Source organism: Pelodiscus sinensis, chromosome 18 (assembly GCF_052426305.1).
Source record: "Pelodiscus sinensis isolate ZL-2025 chromosome 18, ASM5242630v1, whole genome shotgun sequence".
In the NCBI taxonomy this organism is placed as follows: Eukaryota; Metazoa; Chordata; order Testudines; family Trionychidae; genus Pelodiscus; species Pelodiscus sinensis.
Genome location: NC_143069.1, coordinates 17,843,594 through 17,853,151, shown reverse-complemented (window position 1 = coordinate 17,853,151; position 9,558 = coordinate 17,843,594). Strand labels below are relative to the sequence as shown.

General features: G+C 42.3%; 1 long non-coding RNA gene across 1 annotated transcript; it reads left to right on the top strand.

Annotated features, from left to right (window-relative positions):
* The first annotated feature begins 3,088 nt into the window (after nucleotides 1-3,088).
* On the top strand, nucleotides 3,089-9,290 carry LOC149523265 (uncharacterized). Its single transcript, XR_016347254.1, has 3 exons — nucleotides 3,089-3,523; nucleotides 7,123-7,161; nucleotides 9,010-9,290. It is a non-coding gene; the product is annotated as an uncharacterized LOC149523265 (long non-coding RNA).
* Nucleotides 9,291-9,558: the final 268 nt, after the last annotated feature.

Here is a 9,558-nt window from a genome sequence, read left to right as displayed (position 1 = left end):
CTAGTTGCATGAGCGAAAGGAGCCAACCTGCTGGCTCTGCTGAAGCAATCAAGCATGTTTCTTTCTGCCTGGTCTGCACAGACTGAGCTCTGCTCATTTAGCTAAGACCTGATGAACTCTGTGGCCAGGTGGTGACCTCAGAAAAGGCCTGGCTTCCAGTCCCGGTAGCTAAATTGACTGAGCCTGACTCAGTGGACAAACCCTCGTAATGCTTGTGAAAATGCAGGCTGACACCTGCAGGGGAACCTTTTAACCTGCCTGGTCACTCAATCACAGATTTAAAAGTAGCCATTCGTTGACAAAGGAATTTCACTAACCAATTACAGAGACACTCTGCAGAACTTGGAATTCATCTACAGATCTGACACTGGTACCTTACTCTTGAACAACAACATTATCTGATTGGCGCATTAGAAAGCCAATTTCTCCCACCTTTAACATCTGTATTTTCATATGAAGTGAGTATTAAGGATGTTAAATATTGACTAATTGACTAATCGAATAGTGAATGCGTTTTGCATTGCCTATTCAATTACTTGGTAGGGCACCTCTGCCTTTGAAGTGTAGCAACAGTCCTAGGGCTGATGCTACACTTGAAAGGTGAAAGTGCCACATGGAACCTGCAGTCAGCGGGGGAGACTACCCTGCCGACCCCGGGCTCCGTGCAGCGCTCCCGCTTTGAACCACCGAAGGGATCAGCTGGGGAGTCCTGGGCTCCACACAGCAGTGCCACTTTGAAATTTTGCAAGGAGCCTGACTCCAGGCTCCTGTGGAGTTCCAAAGTGTCAGCACTGTATGGAGCCTGGGGTCAGTGGAGGAGTCCCCAGCTGATCCTGGGCTCCACACGGCACTTTCACCTTTGAAGGGCTATTGCTAAGCTTCAAAGGCAGAGTGGGTCCGTGGACCACTTTGAGAAACACTGCTCTATTGTATACCCAATAAAACTGGGTATGTATTTTTGAGGTTCAGGATTTCCCCCTCCCATTGTGTTCATGAGGCATCAAAACTCTGATTATCACAGGCTCCAGACAACTTTTCTGAAGCTGATGAGCTAGTCCTGCTTTCTCAGACAGAAGCCTAGAAGTGAAGAAATACATTTCTGCTGCTACCCTAAAAGGGTTCATTAGCTATATACATTCTCATCTGGGTAGTTGATATTTGGGGTACATAGTTTTCATCTCGTCACCAGTATTACATATTGGACAAAACTGTCAAAGCACCAAAGTGACTCTTTTTACCCAGCAACTGGTTAGAAAAATGAATTTCCATCCTATGGAAAATGGCATTATTTTGACATTTTCTTCCATCCCCAATCAAGCCAATGGGTCAAAATACCAACATTTTTCAACAATGACAAGTTTTAAAAAAAGACTTGAGGAAATGAAAGTAAATTCAGACTGGAGGAAATGAAAAAAAAATGATTTTTTAAATCCAAATGAAATTGTTACCAAAAACACAAATTACAGAATCATGAATGGGAGTCGATATATACATTTTATGAGCAGTAGTCCAATAAACTAAATATGCCAAATGGATCCCTGTTATAGCCAATATTTAAATGGGATTTAACAAAGAGAACCCCTTTTACTGAATGCAGGGAACATTAGCTTATTGATTCTAACTATGTGTTCTCTTCTCTGAATGCCTACTTTTACTTCTTGGAAAATATTTCTTGGATCAGAATATGTAGTTACTATGAATCAATCCTCTATTTCATTACTTCACCAAGAATGTCCCCTTCATATGCTCAACCCTTCTCTGAACCCCTCTCTCCGTTGCTGCCCTCGGTCAGGGCAGACCCATCTGCAGACTTCACCTCCCACTCTGAGCTCGGAGGGATGTAAAGAGGCATCTTACTCGTTCTGACTGGTCCACTATGCCTTGATGGGTATCAGACATCATCTGCTGCCATCTACCTCTTGGCTGGGACTTTTCTTCCCATCAGTCTCAAGTGATTTCAACTCTTAGCAAGCAGGACAGAAGAAACACATTTAACCTAAAAAGATTCCTAAAGATGCCTATTTAGCTCTTCTCTTTGAACAGTGGGGGAGAACACATCTAACCCATGCAGGCTGGAGAAAACATAAATATGATTTAGATTAGAATAACCTTCCCTCACCCCTTTTTTCTCATACGCTATGTCTACACTGCAGGGGGGGGGGGCTTTTTGGAAAAAGGTACGCAAATTGCGAATCGCAATTTGTGTACCTTTTTCTGATTCTTTTTTCGGAAGAGACTTTTCCAACATTTGACCTATTTACATTGGGCGAAATGCAGGAAAAACCTCCTCTTTCAGAAGAGCCCTTATTCCTCATAAAATGAGGAATACAGGGCTTCCCAGTGCATGTGCCCGCTTTTTTGGAAATTGGTCCAAAAAAAGCGGATGCTTTCCCTGGATGTGGCAGCATTTTTTCAGGGTATCCCAGAAAAACTCTGTAGTGTGGCCATAGCCATAGAGCTCTGAAAGTCAGGTCCCTGCTTAGCAAGGTTCTTTTTGATAATTATGAGCCCTTCCCTTTGGAACAAATTTAGCAAGATCCTGCTTTTCTGTATTCCCACAAAATTACAAACATTGGTAACCATATTTTAGCTCTCCCTGCATTTAATAAAACAATAGCTGGGGTAGAGTCACAAATTAAGTTAATTACAATAAACAAAGTAATACTCAAATCTGCAAACTATCTAACAAATCTAAGCAAAGCAGGAGCAAACTGTATTTACACACCAACACACTCAGACTACGTCTACACTGGCATGATTTTCCGGAAATGCTTTTAACGGAAAAGATTTCTGTTAAAAGCATTTTTGGAAAAGCACGTCTAGATTGGCAGGACGCTTTTGCGCAAAAGCCCAATCGGGGCTTTATTGCAGAAAACAAATCTCTGCTGTCTACACTGGCCCTTTTGCACAAAAGTTTTTCGGAAACTTTTCAGTAGAGCTGCTTTTAGGTACACTGGTATCAGAGAAAGAATTTAGGTTGTTTTCTTCAAGCACAGCCAAAGGCTTTCTTAATTTATAGCAGAAGTGACTTTAAAACACCCCCTACACACCCACGGAAAGGAAGGGCTGTTAAATGTGAAAATTGGCTGAAATGTCTCTTCTCCTGTTTATTTGGCCATTCAGAACATGGGACTGACGCCTCCACAGTCCATTGTCATTGTTTGAGGTTCAGATCAAAGGAAACTCCTTGGTTTTTCAGTTTCAAACAGGAAGCTGGGGCTGAGGGATGGTGCAGGGAGAATGTAGTGAACCCTCGTTTCATACAGACAGCGGCAACACAGTCCACAGGAGATAAAAAACCGACCTGCCTATTGTCACAGCCCTGAGAAGCAAAAGGAGATGCAGAGGTGAATGCAGCAGCTTCCTGTACCTGCTACCAGAAGCAACTCAGTTGGGAGGGGCTGTGTCTGATCTTCTGTGAATCCCAGTGGGCAAGAGGAAACCCAGAACAGATTCTGGTCTCCTTGTTGCCTCTCCTCACCAAATCTCCTGATGATCCCACTGCTGCTTCTCTGGCTTTGCTGTGAGTAGTGTGGATATTCCACCTTTTCTTTTTAGTTGAGACTGAGAGCAAAATATTTGAGCCTGGTCCCCTTAATTAAAAGGCAACATTTTAATAACTGGTCTAAAATTGAATTTAAGGGTAAGGTTTGCCAAGTCACCTAGGGGATTTCAACACACAATTCTCATTCACCTTAACTGGAATTGAGAGTCCAGATCCTTTAGGGCACACTTAAAATCTCAGCCTTAATTTTATACACATACTGAGACACACATATAAAGGTTAAGATTCTACCATTGCAAATTCAGTGTAACTCCACTTGACTTACTTTTGATTTGAACTGTGCAAATCTGGGGCAGAATCAGACCGTAAGGAAATATCACTTGTTTAATCAAGATATCTCTGTTTAAGATCCACCACTATAGAATGGAACTTATTTTGGAAGATTAATAACCTATACATTGAAGATATAATCATTTAATGTTTTGTAAATGCCAGAATTTCTTTTCCATTGGGACACCTACAATATGCAAACATGAATAAAGAGCGTGAAATCTTCTTGAATAATCCAAAATGGAATTCAAAAGAAGTCATAGGGTACGCCTAACCTGCAACTCTATTTCAAAATAACTAGTGCTATTCTGAAATAACTTAGTCCGCATCTACACAGCAGGCTGTTTTTTTAAAATAGTATCTAAATACTGTCAAGTTGGAAGACTTCTTACTCCAACTCCTGTAATCCTCATTGTACAAGTTTGGGTAGCTTATCTGAGGAAAGCTCTGCAGTGTAGGAATACCCACAGTGATTAGAGGTGGCTGGATTCCACATATATTTATTTGTCATCTAAGAAACAAGGAGTCCAATTCTTATAATAAATAATCTGATCAGTTTTATTTGGCAAGTAAGAAAAAACACCATGCCAAATATTTATTTAAATCATTGGAAATAATTGTTGTACCTACACTGTATTTATTATTTTAAGCACCATTCTTTTCCTTTTACATGCTTTCAGTAGTTTAGTTGGCAAGCATCATGACTTTAGTTGCTGAGTTTAAAGAGAGAGCAGAATGGGAATTTTTCATGGTAGTGAAAGTTCCAGTAGTTGAGAATATGTTCTGACTTCATTTAAAAACAGCCTCACATTTTAAAAATCTTCCTCCGTTCACATACTCAGAATTTCCTTAAAACAATCTCCTTTTCAAATTCAAATCTCTTCTTAGTCACAATCTAGAAGGAATTTTTTTTATTTTCAATTGTTTGCCTTAAATCTCTTTAATCATCTATGTGACAGCAGAAAAACAGGCATGTCTTTCCAAGCAATAAAACAAAATATGACTGACTAATTTTCACATGGACAATTCATATATAATGGAATTTTAGAAGCAGCAATTTTCCAGGTAACTTGGCCTTTGTCTGATATGAAACAATTTCAGAATGGCTCAATTTTTTTCAAAGCAGACAACATGGAAGAAGTGAGCTAGGTCAATTGCGTAGCTTATTTCAAAACAGCTTATTTTGAAATGGGGAGCATCTACACAGCACTTATTCTGAAATAGAGCACCCTTCCTCTGGCTTTCCTTATTCCTATTACAATGAGGGTTGCAGGAGTCAGAGTAAGAAGTCCTCCAGCTTACAGTACAGGCAGTCCCCGACTTACATGGATCCGACTTACATCGGATCCCTAGATACGAACGGGGTGAGGCAACTCCCGCACATGCGCAGCAGCATTCCCGGGCTCGCTCACCTGGGTCCTAGGATCCTCCTCCTCGGGCCGGCTCCGACTGGGGTCCCACAGAGCTGCCGGGCAGAGGAAAAGTGCCTCCCCACGCCCGCTGCCCCCCTGCCAGCAACAGGCTGCCCCCACCCCTGAGCAACAGGCTGCCGAAGAGACAAAAGCAGCCTCTCTGCCCCTCCTCCCCTCTATACATGCCGGGCTCCCAGAGCGCAGCAGCGTCCCCGGGGCTCGCTCACCTGGGTCCTAGAATCCACCTTCTCCTCCTCTTCGGCCGGCTCCAACTGGCCTCTGCCTGCAGCAGCCGGCCACAGGGACAGGGATCCCGCAGAGCTGCCAGGCAGAGGAAAAGTGCCTCCCCACGCCCGCTGCCCCGCCCCCGCGGCCTCGCATTCTGCACGCCTCCCCCCTCCCCCCCTGCCAGCAACAGGCTGCCCCCTCCCCTAAGCAACAGGCTGCCGAACAGCAGACAAAAGCAGCCTCTCCGCCCCTCCTCCCCCTATACATGCTGGGCTCCCTGGGCAAACAAAGACTCCACCAAAACAAACAAAGTGCTGGCCTCATTGTGTTAGCAAAAAAAGGACCCTCCTCCTAGAACCCTGGGTGGTGTGTGGAAATAAAGCTATTAGCTCAAAGCATGGTGCAGAGCTGTTTGGTATTTGATGAGTTACTCCTTTAGTCCTGAGTTTGTCACAGGGACAGAAATAGATGTGAAATCTTCTGAACAGGGGAACAGACAGCAAAACAAACATTAGAGGGGAGTTAACCTTTCCCTATGCTATCCAAAATTAAAAAAAATGTTGGCTAGAGTTTCCCCTACAATATGTACCAGTTCCGACTTACATACAAATTCAACTTAAGAACAAACCTACAGTCCCTATCTTGTACGTAACCCGGGGACTGCCTGTATTTCGACATTATTTTGAAATAACTGCCGGCTGTGTAGATTTCGAAAAAGCATTGCTGTGCAGACGCCCCTCTAGAGTTTAATAGGGAATGCATTGTCTAGAATATTGCAAGGAGCTCCCAGGGAGTTAAATTTTTGCACTAGTGTAAAGTCAGTTAAATTGGGACTGAGATCTTAGTTTAATCTAGGCTTGAAGAGAATTGGTGCCCCTTTATATAATGTTATTATAGCTCTGCATTTACCTGCTAGTATGTGATATTACTCAACATCATGTGTCATATGATGAAAATGTTAAAGGGGCAGAATGCATTTCCTTTCTTTTTTTGTATTTGAAACATCCAGGTGTCATTTTGCTCAACCACTCTATCATGTCTGCATTACAGCGATTTTTTTTTTCATTTGTGGACCCCTAAAATAATTCAAATGCAGCTGCAGATCCCTTTGGAAATATTAGGATTTGTCCATAATATTACACAGCTTTTACTGTCACAGCTGTGTCAGTACAGTTGTGTCGATAAAAGTCGAGTAATGTAAACGCTGCTGTTTGTGAGCCCTTTTCCTGACAAAATCATTCTACCACCTATGAGAAGGATTTGTATTGTCAACAGGAGAGCACTCCTGCGGAAAATGACCCATTTGCCACTGAAAAGTTTGTCTTTCAAATGAACGGGGTGTTAAGCCTCCGTGAATGACAAATGTTTTGTTGTTTAATTGGCAACATAGACAAAGCCTTAGATTTAATCTGCAAACCCACAAGGGACCCTGGATCATAGGCTATAAACCACCATTGTATTTAATTTCCTTTATATCTCATAAGAGAAAATAATATGCAGCTAAAGGTATTATTTATCTCTGGGTAACGGAGGTCAGAATGTGCCCTGACCCATTCCAGCAACAGGTGAGTCTGGATTTACCCAATAGCAGCATAGAACAAAGCTTGAGCCTGTGCCCAAAACTAAAATTGTGTGTTTATTTTAAAGGGGTTCATTTCACAAATCAAGAAATCTGCAGCTCTCCGGGTGAGTATTTGCTCCACATTCCTAGAACAGAAATAAAATAACACTGCAGAAAAAGCCTGCAATTTCTGAAAGACTAGCAATGAATTCCGGGGACAGAAACTGTGAGGAGCTGGGTGGGGTTATGTAGACTGGGTTAAAAATATTAATTGTTTATTAGATGAAGGTCTCTATATTGAGGGAAATTAATTTATTTACCAAATTCCACAGGAACATCTAGAAAAACACTGTGCAAAATACTTTGGCAGATAATTAATTTAATAGCAATGGCGTAATTGACCAAACAGCACAGTGATTGAAAGCTGATCAGCAGTATTAGCTTGTGAATTGCTCTTAATGAACATATGCTCTTGAGTATAAACAACCAAAAAAGGATGCAGTAAAACTAAAAGGTAAACCCTGGGCTATGCAGGAATAAAAATAAGAATAATGAAAAAGATGAATCACTGGAATTTTTTCCCTAAACCAAGGCCTCAGGCTTCTTTTCCGGATCCAAGTCCAGCCTGTTTTCCACACCTGCTCTGAACCCCTTGGATGGCTCTGGCAACCCATATAGGGAACTGGGATATAGCAGACTTTTTCATAAGAGTCTTTCAACCCCATTTGGAAATAGTGGATAGTGCAGCGGGTCAGCAAACCCAACCTATTGCAAGCTTCTGCTGTCACAGGGGCCCGGATATGTTATTTTGCTTGTCTTAGATGGTGCCTATATAAAAATTTCCTCCCCAAACTTCCCATGATGCAAGGATAGATCAGTGTCATTTGGAAAATTAGGGAGAAAGAACCTGGCTTGTAAGAAGGAGTATGGAACACTGTCCATAGTCTGTCTAACCAGGAATTTATAATTCTGGGCTGTCTCTGACTTTATGAATTGGTGTGACTAGAGCACAATTAAAATCAAGGCACCCAGTTTTAGTGGCCGCTGATAAATTGGGACTATTTGTTACGGTTGGATAAGTAACTCTGAGGGTGCATCTACACAGCTGGGCTTTTAACTCAAAATAAGCTATGCAAACTGAGCTACATCAATTGCGCAGCTTATTTCAAAATTGGGAGCATCTACACAGCACTTATTTCAAAATAGAGCTCTCCTCATCCGACTCCTTATACAATGAGGCTACGTCTAGACTGCCATGATTTTCCGCAAATGATTTTAACAGAAAAGTTTTCCGTTAAAAGCATTTGCGGAAAAGAGCATCTAGATAGGCACGGACGCTTTTCCGCAAAAGCACTTTTAGCAGAAAAGCGTCCGTGCCAATCTAGACGCGCTTTTGCACAAAAAAGCCCCGATCGCCATTTTCGCAATCGAGGCTTTTTTGCGCAAAACAAATCTGAGCTGTCTACACTGGCCCTTTTGCGCAAAAGCTTTTGCGCAAAAGGACTTTTACCGAACGGGAGCAGCATAGTATTTCCGCAAGAAGCACTGATTTCTTACATGAGATCGTCAGTGTTCTTGTGGAAATTCAATTGACCAGTGTAGACAGCTGGCAAGTTTTTCTGCAAAAGCAGCTGATTTTGCAGAAAAAACTTGCCAGTCTAGACACAGCCTGAAGGTTACAAGATTTGGAGTAAACACTCCTCTAGCTTGACAGTATTTCAACATTATTTTGAAATAACTGGTTGTGTAGAGACAGAGACAGAGACAGAGGCAACAGACTGACCCCCCACTTCCTTTCCTTCTATGGGCTCTTTGGGGCAACATTTCCATTGGGATTTTGTAAAGGCCCCAAAACCAGGCAGGTGACCTTATATATTGGGCCAAAATCTCTGCTAATGTCCTTAGAGCACTGGCAGGTTCCATCATTAAGGAAATAGACCCATTGTCTTTAGCCGAATGTTTTTATTACTCAGGTAACCTCTCTGCTCCTCAGCTACTTCTAGACAAGACATCCTCTGAGGAAGGAGTCAGCTTGGTCCTGAAGTGCAAAGTACCTGCCCTCTCTCCTTTTTCACGTGTTATTTTCTGCAAAGATGAGAAGGATCTTGGAAGCTGGCCAATGCAGGAAAACAAATTTGCCTACAGCTATCAAGTGAGTGTGAACAACACAGGGAGATTTACCTGTCTGTATCAGCACAAGGATGATCAGAATCAGGAAAAGAATTCACTTCTAAGTGACTCCCAGAACCTGGATGTGACAGGTAAGACACTAAACTTGCCTTAATTATACAAATATTCTCCAGTATTAGAGAAATCCAAATGGGCTACATCAAAATGACCAATGGTTCTTCTAACCCTGTACACTGTCTTCCGACAGTGGCCAATGCCAGGAACTTCAGAGGGAATAATCCATCCCCTGTAATCCAGTCCCAGCTTCTGATGGGTGGAGGTTTAAGGACACCCAGAGCATGAGGTTGCATCCCTAACCATCTTGGCTAACAGCCATTGATGGGCTTGACTTT